Consider the following 6,445-nt stretch of genomic DNA (forward strand, 5'->3'; position numbering starts at 1 on the left):
TTAAATGCGCTTTAATTGTATATATTTATTTCTTTCACTTATTAACGGCAGAACAAACACAATTAACGTTGAATATTTGTTTTCTCCTATTTTTCCGATCCTTTACGCGGCTAACAGAAATGAAAGAAGTATTTAAAAAATCGCAAAAAAGAGGTGCAAACAAGGACTTCCAGGAGGTCACCCATCTAGTACTACTCTCGCCCAAGCACGCTTAACTGCGGAGTTCTGATGGGATCCGGTGCATTAGTGCTGGTATGATCGCACCTGATATTAAATGCGCTTTAATTGTATATATTTATTTCTTTCACTTATTAACGGCAGAACAAACACAATTAACGTTGAAATATTTGTTTTCTCCTACTTTTCCGATTCTTTTACGCCGGCTAACAGAAATGAATAGAAGTATTTAAAAAATCGCAAAAAGAGGTGCAACACAAGGACTTCCCAGGAGGTCACCCCATCCTAGTACTACTCTCGCCCAAGCACGCTTAACTGCGGAGTTCTGATGGGATCCGGTGCATTAGTGCTGGTATGATCGCACCTGATATTAAATGCGCTTTAATTGTATATATTTTATTTCTTTCACTTATTAACGGCAGAACAAACACAATTAACGTTGAAATATTGTTTTCTCCTACTTTTCCGATTCTTTTACGCCGGCTAACAGAAATGAATAGAAGTTAAAAAATCGCAAAAAGAGGTGCAACACAAGGACTTCCCAGGAGGTCACCCATCCTAGTACTCTCTCGCCCAAGCACGCTTAACTGCGGAGTTCTGATGGGATCCGGTGCATTAGTGCTGGTATGATCGCACCTGATATTAAATGCGCTTTAATTGTATATATTTTTATTTCTTTCACTTATTAACGGCAGACAAACACAATAACGTTGAAATATTGTTTCTCCTACTTTCCGATTCTTTTACGCCGGCTAACAGAAATGAATAGAAGTATTAAAAATCGCAAAAAAGAGGTGCAACACAAGGACTTCCCAGGAGGTCACCCATCCTAGTACTACTCTCGCCCAAGCACGCTTAACTGCGGAGTTCTGATGGGATCCGGTGCATTAGTGCTGGTATGATCGCACTGATATAAATGCGCTTTAATTGTATATATTTTATTTCTTTCACTTATTAACGGCAGAACAAACACAATTAACGTTGAAATATTTGTTTTCTCCTACTTTTTCCGATTCTTTTACGCCGCTAACAGAAAATGAATAGAAGTATTTAAAAAATCGCAAAAAAGAGGTGCAACACAAGGACTTCCCAGGAGGTCACCCATCCTAGTACTACTCTCGCCCAAGCACGCTAACTGCGGAGTTCTGATGGGATCCGGTGCATTAGTGCTGGTATGATCGCACCTGATATTAAATGCGCTTTATTGTATATTTTATTTCTTTCACTTATTAACGGCAGAACAAAACAATTAACGTTGAAATATTTGTTTTCTCCTACTTTTCCGATTCTTTTTACGCCGGCTAACAGAAATGAATAGAAGTATTTAAAAATCGAAAAAAAAGAGGTGCAACACAAGGACTTCCCAGGAGGTCACCCATCCTAGTACTACTCTCGCCAAGCACGCTTAACTGCGGAGTTCTGATGGGATCCGGTGCATTAGTGCTGGTATGATCGCACCTGATATTAAATGCGCTTTAATTGTATATATTTTATTTCTTTCACTTATTACCGGCAGAACAAACACATTAACGTTGAAATATTGTTTTTCTCTACTTTTTCCGATTCTTTTACGCCGGCTAACAGAAATGAATAGAAGTATTTAAAAAATCGCAAAAAAGAGTGCAACACAAGGACTTCCCAGGAGGTCACCATCCTAGTACTACTCTCGCCCAAGCACGCTTAACTGCGGAGTTCTGATGGGATCGGTGCATTAGTGCTGGTATGATCGCACCTAGATTAAATGCGCTTTAATTGTATATATTTTATTTCTTTCACTTATTAACGGCAGAACAAACACAATTAACGTTGAAATATTTGTTTTCTCCTATTTCCGATTCTTTTACGCCGGCTAACAGAAATGAATAGAAGTATTTAAAAAATCGCAAAAAAGAGGTGCAACACAAGGACTTCCCAGGAGGTCACCCATCCTAGTACTACTCCGCCCAAGCACGCTTAACTGCGAGAGTTCTGATTGGATCCGGTGCATTAGTGCTGGTATGATCGCACTGATATAAATGCGCTTTAATTGTATATTTTTATTTCTTTCACTTATTAACGGCAGAAAAACACACAATTAACGTTGAAATATTTGTTTTCTCCTACTTTTTCCGATTCTTTTTACGCCGGCTAACAGAAATGAATAGAAGTATTTAAAAAATCGCAAAAAGAGGTGCAACACAAGGACTTCCCAGGAGGTCACCCATCCTAGTACTACTTCCGCCCAAGCACGCTTAACTGCGGAGTTCTGATGGGATCCGGTGCATAGTGCTGGTATGATCGCACCTGATATAAATGCGCTTTAATTTATATATTTTATTTCTTTCACTTATTAACGGCAGAACAAACACAATTAACGTTGAAATATTGTTTTCTCCTACTTTCCGATTCTTTTACGCGGCTAACAGAATGATAGAATAGTTTAAAAATCGCAAAAAAAAAAAAGAGGTGCAACACAAGAGGCTTCCCAGGAGGTCACCCATCCTAGTACTACTCTCGCCCAAGCACGCTTAACTGCGGAGTTCTGATGGGATCCGGTGCATTAGTGCTGGTATGATCGCACCTGATATTAAATGCGCTTTAATTGTATATATTTTATTTCTTTCACTTATAACGGCAGAACAAACACAATTAACGTTGAAATATTGGTTTCTCCTACTTTTTCGATTCTTGTACGCCGGCTAACAGAAATGATAGAAGTATTTAAAAAATCGCAAAAAAGAGGTGCAACACAAGGACTTCCCAGGAGGTCACCCATCCTAGTACTACTCTCGCCCAAGCACGCTTAACTGCGGAGTTCTGATGGGATCCGGTGCATTAGTGCTGGTATGATCGCACCTGATATTAACTGCGCTTAATGTATATATTTTATTTCTTTCACTTAACGGCAGAACAAACACAATGATTACGCTGAATATTTGTTTTCTCCTACTTTTTCCGATCTTTTACGCCGGCTAACAGAAATGATAGAGTATTTAAAAAATCGCAAAAAAGAGGTGCAACACAAGGACTTCCCAGGAGGTCACCCATCCTAGTACTACTCTCGCCCAAGCACGCTTAACTGCGGAGTTCTGATGGGATCCGGTGCATTAGTGCTGGTATGATCGCACCTGATATTAATGCGCTTTAATGTATATATTTTATTTCTTTCACTTATTAAGGCAGAACAAACACAATTAACGTTGAAATATGTTGTTTTCTCCTATTTCCGATTCTTTTACGCGGCTAACAGAAATGAATAGAAGTATTTTAAAAAATCGCAAAAAAAGAGGTGCAACACAAGGACTTCCAGGAGGTCACCCATCCTAGTACTACTCTCGCCCAAGCACGCTTAATGCGGAGTTCTGATGGATCGGTGCATTAGTGCTGGTATGATCGCACCTGATATTAAATGCGCTTTAATTGTAATATTTTTATTTCTTTCACTTATTAACGGCAGAACAAACACAATTAACGTTGAAATATTTGTTTTCTCCTACTTTTTCCGATTCTTTTACGCCGGCTAACAGAAATGATAGAAGTATTTAAAAAATCGCAAAAAAAGAGGTGCAACACAAGGACTTCCCAGGAGGTCACCCATCCTAGTACTACTCTCGCCCAAGCACGCTTAACTGCGGAGTTCTGATGGGATCCGGTGCATTAGTGCTGGTATGATCGCACCTGATATTAAATGCGCTTTAATTGTATATATTTTATTTCTTTCACTTATTAACGGCAGAACAAACACAATTAACGTTGAAATATTGTTTTCTCCTACTTTCGCCACGCCGCTAACAGAAATGAATAGAAGATATTTAAAAAATCGCAAAAAAGAGGTGCAACACAAGGACTTCCCAGGAGGTCACCCATCCTAGTACTACTCTCGCCCAAGCACGCTTAACTGCGGAGTTCTGATGGGATCCGGTGCATTAGTGCTGGTATGATCGCACCTGATATTAAATGCGCTTTAATTGTATATATTTTATTTCTTTCACTTATTAACGGCAGAACAAACACAATTAACGTTGAAATATTTGTTTTCTCCTACTTTTCCGATTCTTTTACGGGCTAACAGAAAGAATAGAAGTATTTAAAAAATCGCAAAAAGAGGTGCAAACAAGGACTTCCAGGAGGCACCCATCCTAGTACTACTCTCGCCCAAGCACGCTTAACTGCGGAGTTCTGATGGGATCCGGTGCATTAGTGCTGGTATGATCGCACCTGATATTAATGCGCTTTAATTGTATATATTTTATTCTTTCACTTATTAACGGCAGAACAAACACAATTAACGTTGAAATATTTGTTTCTCCTACTTTTTTCCGATTCTTTTACGCCGGCTAACAGAAATGAATAGAAGTATTTAAAAATCGCAAAAAGAGGTGCAACACAAGGACTTCCCAGGAGGTCACCCATCCTAGTACTACTCTCGCCCAAGCACGCTTAACTGCGGAGTTCTGATGGGATCCGGTGCATTAGTGCTGGTATGATCGCACCTGATATTAAAATGCGCTTTAATTGTATATATTTTATTTCTTTCACTTATTAAGGGCAGAACAAAACACAATTAACGTTGAAATATTTGTTTTCTCTACCTTTTTCCGATTCTTTTACGCGGCTAACAGAAATGAATAGAAGTATTTAAAAATCGCAAAAAGAGGTGCAACACAAGGATTCCCAGGAGGTCACCCATCCTAGTACTACTCTCGCCCAAGCACGCTTAACTGCGGAGTTCTGATGGGATCCGGTGCATTAGTGCTGGTATGATCGCACCTGATATTAAATGCGCTTTAATGTATATATTTATTTCTTTCACTTATTAACGGCAGAACAAACACAATTAACGTTGAAATATTTGTTTTCTCCTACTTTTTCCGATTTTTTACGCGGCTAACAGAAATGAATAGAAGTATTTAAAAAATCGCAAAAAAGAGGTGCAACACAAGGACTTCCCAGGAGGTCACCCATCCTAGTACTACTCTCGCCCAAGCACGCTTAACTGCGGAGTTCTGATGGGATCCGGTGCATTAGTGCTGGTATGATAGCACCTGATATTAAATGCGCTTTAATTGTATATATTTATTTCTTTCACTTATTAACGGCAGAACAAACACAATTACGTGAAAATTTGTGTTTTCTCTACTTTTCCGATCTTTACGCCGGCTAACAGAAATGAAGAGAAGTTTTAAAAAATCGCAAAAAAGAGGTGCAACACAAGGATTCTTCCCGGGGACCCATCCTAGTACTACCTCTGCCACCAAGCACGCTTAACTGCGGAGTTCTGATGGGATCCGGTGCATTAGTGCTGGTATGATCGCACTGATATTAAATGCGCTTTAATGTATATATTTTTCTTCACTTATTACGGCACAACAAACACAATTAACGTTGAATATTTTGTTTCTCCTACTTTTACAGAAGGAAGGAAAGACCAGAAGGATAATCCACGAAGATGTCCTAACGTCATATTCAAGAGGCAATGATGAATTTGCTTTAGATGCGCGCGAAGATGAAGTCAGACTACCTTGGACGACGAGTTTGAGTCTGTGCAACTTGGAGAGAATCTGACTCAATTAAGATTGAATTCGAGCTCTCCCTCGAGGTAAGGTAAATGTTAATCGAATTCCTCCAAGCTAACACCAACCTCTTCGCCATCTATCCGCACAAAATTCCAGATATCATTCCTAAAGTGGCTTGCCATCAATTGAAACTGAACATCAATGCTCGATACGTGTCCCAACATCGGAGAAAACAATCCCTTGAAAAGGCCGAGGCCACCGAAAACACAGTGAAAGGATTGTTAGATGCCAAGTTTATCTCAGAAGCTAAGTATATCGAATTCTAATGTGGTTCTAGTTAAGAAAGCCTTGGGAAAATGGAGGATGTGTGTCGACTACACTAACCTTAATCGAGCATGTCCAAAGTATTCATATACGCTTTTGAACATCGTCCAACTCATTGATAATTCGTCCGATAATCAGTTGTTATCCTTCATGGATGCATACTCCGGACACAACCAACTACCAATGTTCGGACCTGACCAGGTAAAAATTACGTTCATGACCAAGCAAGCCAATCACCAATATAATGTCATGCCATTCACACTCAAGAACACTGGAACAACCTACCATAAAATGATGAACACAATCTTCCAAGAAGGAATAAGGGAAACACTAGAGGTGTAGATGGACAATATGATAATAATGTCTAGCGCAAACATATTTCACACTCCGCATCTCCAACAGGTATTTAAAATGGTCTGGCAATACAACATGAGGTTTAACCCCGAAAA

General features: G+C 39.4%; 18 non-coding genes and 2 pseudogenes across 18 annotated transcripts; all 20 read right to left on the bottom strand.

The window, feature by feature from the left end:
• Positions 1–150: 150 nt before the first annotated feature.
• On the bottom strand, positions 151–266 carry LOC127116947 (5S ribosomal RNA). The gene has a single exon (XR_007801723.1). It is a non-coding gene; the product is annotated as a 5S ribosomal RNA (ribosomal RNA).
• Positions 267–423: 157 nt separating this feature from the next.
• LOC127116917 (5S ribosomal RNA) lies at positions 424–543 on the bottom strand. The gene has a single exon (XR_007801697.1). It is a non-coding gene; the product is annotated as a 5S ribosomal RNA (ribosomal RNA).
• Positions 544–697: 154 nt separating this feature from the next.
• Positions 698–815, bottom strand: LOC127116906 (5S ribosomal RNA). Its single transcript, XR_007801686.1, has one exon. It is a non-coding gene; the product is annotated as a 5S ribosomal RNA (ribosomal RNA).
• Positions 816–968: 153 nt separating this feature from the next.
• On the bottom strand, positions 969–1,087 carry LOC127116910 (5S ribosomal RNA). Its single transcript, XR_007801690.1, has one exon. It is a non-coding gene; the product is annotated as a 5S ribosomal RNA (ribosomal RNA).
• Positions 1,088–1,245: 158 nt separating this feature from the next.
• Positions 1,246–1,363, bottom strand: LOC127116931 (5S ribosomal RNA). The gene has a single exon (XR_007801710.1). It is a non-coding gene; the product is annotated as a 5S ribosomal RNA (ribosomal RNA).
• A 156-nt stretch (positions 1,364–1,519) lies between these two features.
• Positions 1,520–1,637, bottom strand: LOC127116929 (5S ribosomal RNA). Its single transcript, XR_007801708.1, has one exon. It is a non-coding gene; the product is annotated as a 5S ribosomal RNA (ribosomal RNA).
• Positions 1,638–1,794: 157 nt separating this feature from the next.
• On the bottom strand, positions 1,795–1,911 carry LOC127116951 (5S ribosomal RNA). The gene has a single exon (XR_007801726.1). It is a non-coding gene; the product is annotated as a 5S ribosomal RNA (ribosomal RNA).
• Positions 1,912–2,067: 156 nt separating this feature from the next.
• On the bottom strand, positions 2,068–2,186 carry LOC127116960 (5S ribosomal RNA). The gene has a single exon (XR_007801732.1). It is a non-coding gene; the product is annotated as a 5S ribosomal RNA (ribosomal RNA).
• A 158-nt stretch (positions 2,187–2,344) lies between these two features.
• Positions 2,345–2,462, bottom strand: LOC127116939 (5S ribosomal RNA). The gene has a single exon (XR_007801716.1). It is a non-coding gene; the product is annotated as a 5S ribosomal RNA (ribosomal RNA).
• A 157-nt stretch (positions 2,463–2,619) lies between these two features.
• LOC127116905 (5S ribosomal RNA) lies at positions 2,620–2,739 on the bottom strand. The gene has a single exon (XR_007801685.1). It is a non-coding gene; the product is annotated as a 5S ribosomal RNA (ribosomal RNA).
• A 156-nt stretch (positions 2,740–2,895) lies between these two features.
• Positions 2,896–3,014, bottom strand: LOC127116883 (5S ribosomal RNA). Its single transcript, XR_007801664.1, has one exon. It is a non-coding gene; the product is annotated as a 5S ribosomal RNA (ribosomal RNA).
• A 153-nt stretch (positions 3,015–3,167) lies between these two features.
• Positions 3,168–3,286, bottom strand: LOC127116884 (5S ribosomal RNA). The gene has a single exon (XR_007801665.1). It is a non-coding gene; the product is annotated as a 5S ribosomal RNA (ribosomal RNA).
• A 156-nt stretch (positions 3,287–3,442) lies between these two features.
• Positions 3,443–3,557, bottom strand: LOC127116963 (uncharacterized; annotated as a pseudogene).
• Positions 3,558–3,717: 160 nt separating this feature from the next.
• On the bottom strand, positions 3,718–3,836 carry LOC127116885 (5S ribosomal RNA). The gene has a single exon (XR_007801666.1). It is a non-coding gene; the product is annotated as a 5S ribosomal RNA (ribosomal RNA).
• Positions 3,837–3,986: 150 nt separating this feature from the next.
• On the bottom strand, positions 3,987–4,105 carry LOC127116886 (5S ribosomal RNA). The gene has a single exon (XR_007801667.1). It is a non-coding gene; the product is annotated as a 5S ribosomal RNA (ribosomal RNA).
• Positions 4,106–4,260: 155 nt separating this feature from the next.
• LOC127116955 (5S ribosomal RNA) lies at positions 4,261–4,376 on the bottom strand. Its single transcript, XR_007801728.1, has one exon. It is a non-coding gene; the product is annotated as a 5S ribosomal RNA (ribosomal RNA).
• A 156-nt stretch (positions 4,377–4,532) lies between these two features.
• Positions 4,533–4,651, bottom strand: LOC127116887 (5S ribosomal RNA). Its single transcript, XR_007801668.1, has one exon. It is a non-coding gene; the product is annotated as a 5S ribosomal RNA (ribosomal RNA).
• Positions 4,652–4,810: 159 nt separating this feature from the next.
• Positions 4,811–4,928, bottom strand: LOC127116891 (5S ribosomal RNA). The gene has a single exon (XR_007801672.1). It is a non-coding gene; the product is annotated as a 5S ribosomal RNA (ribosomal RNA).
• A 156-nt stretch (positions 4,929–5,084) lies between these two features.
• Positions 5,085–5,203, bottom strand: LOC127116900 (5S ribosomal RNA). Its single transcript, XR_007801680.1, has one exon. It is a non-coding gene; the product is annotated as a 5S ribosomal RNA (ribosomal RNA).
• A 153-nt stretch (positions 5,204–5,356) lies between these two features.
• LOC127116964 (uncharacterized) lies at positions 5,357–5,475 on the bottom strand (annotated as a pseudogene).
• Positions 5,476–6,445: the final 970 nt, after the last annotated feature.

The sequence above is a fragment of the Lathyrus oleraceus genome, chromosome 1, assembly GCF_024323335.1.
Source record: "Lathyrus oleraceus cultivar Zhongwan6 chromosome 1, CAAS_Psat_ZW6_1.0, whole genome shotgun sequence".
In the NCBI taxonomy this organism is placed as follows: domain Eukaryota; kingdom Viridiplantae; phylum Streptophyta; class Magnoliopsida; order Fabales; family Fabaceae; genus Lathyrus; species Lathyrus oleraceus.